The sequence below is a fragment of the Lontra canadensis genome, unplaced genomic scaffold (assembly GCF_010015895.1).
Source record: "Lontra canadensis isolate GAN:19392208 unplaced genomic scaffold, GSC_riverotter_1.0 scaffold50, whole genome shotgun sequence".
Lineage (NCBI taxonomy): Eukaryota > Metazoa > Chordata > Mammalia > Carnivora > Mustelidae > Lontra > Lontra canadensis.
The window spans coordinates 6,954,351-6,957,634 of record NW_022631044.1 but is presented as its reverse complement, the minus strand read 5'-3'; positions in this window follow the sequence as shown (position 1 = coordinate 6,957,634).

Below are 3,284 nucleotides of genomic sequence, written 5' to 3'. Positions count from 1 at the left end.
GCGGCCAGAGGTGGTGGAGTGCAAAAAGCTTCCTACTAGCGACCGAAGGGAAAGGAGGGAAAAAAAAAAAAACTTTGTCCCGCCTACTGAGCATGCCCGGCTTTCTTTCCTCCTCCCTCCTGGCTTCCACTCCTGGAGGAGCCGCGGAGCGGAGTTGTTTGTGCGGCGTCTGTCTGGCTCCGGATCCTTTTTCGTCATCGCTCCGGGTTTTAAGAAGCCTGAGAGGAGGGTGGAGGCGGGAGCCGGGGACTCGCACACATCTGGCTCCAGTTTGGTTCCCTCCCTCCATCCAAACCCCTGGATTAAAAATGGTGGGGGGCGGGGGCGGAGACGTGGAGTTGAGGAGAGGCCCAGAGGGGTGCTTGGGCTAAGAGGACCTAACTACCCTCCACAGTGGAACGGGAGGGTGGGGACGGCACAGGTGTTTTTGCCAACGTTCTGAATGGCAGAGCTTTTCAATTTCTCATGAATCTTGGGATCTTTTTTGTCTTGCTAGCGGAGTGGGCATTTTTGAGGAATCATTATTTGTACACTTATAAAAAAAAAAAGGAAATACAACACTGCCCAGAAACGTTTGCATTTCAGTAGAAATGATGGACTTCTTCGGGTTAAAAGGTAAGCTCAAATACATTTTAAAAATTATTTAGTAAACCTCTCTCTTGTTGAAGGATGGCCCTTATCCCAGGCCCTTGAAGGCCATAGTTAGTGGGCCAGAGGTTACCAGCCCAGTGGGCCTTGGCACAGATGAGGAGTAGTTTCTGGATCCCCCCTCCTCCTACCCTTTGTCTTTTAAATGATTTTTCTTGTCTTGGCCCTGGGACCACGGGTAGCCCCCACGCTCTCCAAAGCAGCATTGTCTGGCAGTGGATAAGGCTGGCTTCCTTGGCATGCAACCTGTGCCTTTGGGCAGGGATCTTTACTTGGTTTGATGTTCTGCTGTTGCAGTTTTGAGATTCTTTATAGTGTTGGAACAAGGAGCTCCACACATTTACTTTACATAGCTGTTCAGTATTTCCTTGGGGGTGGGGGAGGGGGTCTTGCTATAAAGCAAGAGGTAGTCCCTGCCCCTTCCTGCTCTGCAAGCACAGTACACTTTCCACGCTACTGAATGTGCCAAGAGAATATGCAGAGATTTTAACCAAATAGCAGCCATTGAACAAATTAGGAGACTAAATGCCTCAAATGTAGTACACCTAAAGGGTATATGTATGCATTTGGAGAGCCACAAGTGTTCCAAAGATAGTATCACCTTGAGTCAAGGAGAAACTAGTGGTTTACCCTAGGCTTCATGCCTATCACAACCATGATCTTTGTGGACATGGATTAGGGTTCACCCACCTTTGATGCTGAGTGCCAGTGCTTAGTGCTGAAAAGGGAACTATGCAAGGAAGGAACACCTGGGTTTGTTTGTTTGTTTGTTTTGGCTAGCAGCCCTGAGACCTTGAGTGAGACCTTTAGCAATTCTTCAGTTTCTTTATAAAACACGGATAACAATCTTGTCTTTCTCAGGTTTTAAGGCCATTGAGAGGCTATGAGAAAGCACCCAACAAAGGAGCATCTCATTGTTTTCTAAATCCCCATAAGGCTAAGGCATCTGTCCTGTCCTCACCTTTGGTCATTGCTTTTCTCCTGGAGGTGCTGAAAGAAATCCCAGTCATTCCTGAACTTCCAGGAACAGATGTTTGTCCATGTCAAAATTTTCCATCCAATGGGCATCACTATGGCTCCAACCTCCAGTTTCAGAGTGTCCAAATGGCAAGGTGGCAGGTGAGATGATTATAAGTTTCTGCCGGTAGGCAAGTAAATCCGTGTCATCACCACTCATTCATCCAGCTCCCTGCTAATAGCAGTGAATGGCCCAGACGGCAGACCAGGCAGCCAGAGGAGCAAAGAAAAACATTCTAAAGTCCAGGTGTCACCAGCTCCCCACTTGGATGTCCTGATGCCAAATTCCAGCAGGTCCTTAGGTTCTCTGAGCCTTGGATACACCACCTGTGGGGTCAGGATAATACCCTCAACATACGGTTGCTGGGAAAAATAAATGGCTGCAGTGATCGTATGGCGTTAAGCAGCACACTGCGAATAGATGAATGGCAACACTTTCTCCTCTCTAGCCAGTTGTATTACTAAGTGCCACCCTCCTTCACTCATGTTCCTTCATGTTCCTTTAAAGAAATCCTTCCAGTTCTCTTCAGCCTCGTTCAACACCCAAAAGGGGCTTTTTAATGTAAATGTTCTTAGCAGGTCACCTCTACATCTTCCCCATCAATTGCTGCGACTCCTGCAGCTCCATAGAATAAATGGCGATATTGGGCGAATAACTCAGATATGTTTTTGATCTGAACATCAGGGCTTTATCGAAGTCTACTGAATTGTTACCAGAATAGCGGGTATCACGTATTTAGGGCTTTAATGACATTATCGAAGGAGCTAAATACCCACATCCGTGTTTCTCCCCCACAACCAGAAAAACAGGGGGCGGGCAGCTCTGAACACGATCGATTCAAGGATGTCGACTCTTAGTGAAACCTTACAGCTTCAAAAGTAGAGTTGTTCTTCTCACAACTTCACGCAAGCCCAGCGGAGCCCCCAGCAGGACCCCCGCCTACCCGCCCCTCCAGCTGGAGTCGTGGGCGGGGAAGCACCCCCAACCCGGGTTCTTCCGCCGGCCGCCTAGAAAGCCCGGAGTGCGGAACCGGAGCGACCCTCGACCGCCAAGGAACGGGCATGCTCAGTAGACCCGTAGGTCTGGTTTCACTCGGAAGCCAGCCGCAGCCCCCGCTCCCTACCGCCCCGCACGGGCTCCGGGAGAAGCGGACATTTTATCTTTCTCGACAGTCGGTTCTCTTTCGTGTTCTTCGCCCCTTCTCTGCGTCCTCCCACCTCATTTGGGTCCGGCAGGGGCCGCGAGTGTAGATCTCCCTGGGCTGGGTTTGGGAGTGGGATCTGATAAACCACTACCCCCGGCGCCCACGAGGGCGCGCGTGCCGAGCCGGGGTGTTTTGCGGGAGGATTCAGCTGTGCACTAAGGTTCGTGCGGCGCGGCCAGGCGGGCAGAATCTCCCACTGCCGCGGCGCCCTCGCTCCCCGCCCCGCAAGGCGCGCGCAGCTGCGCCCAGGCCTGTCCTCACCTCACCCCCATTCTGCCCCTTCGGTATTTCTCAATGACCGGCGGAGGACACTTCCGACTGGGGAGGGAGCGGGTATCATTAGCTTGGTTGGTTTATCAGTTCCTTCCGGTCTGCCATGAGCCCAGCCCTGCGTGCCCCTCCGCAGCGCCTCGG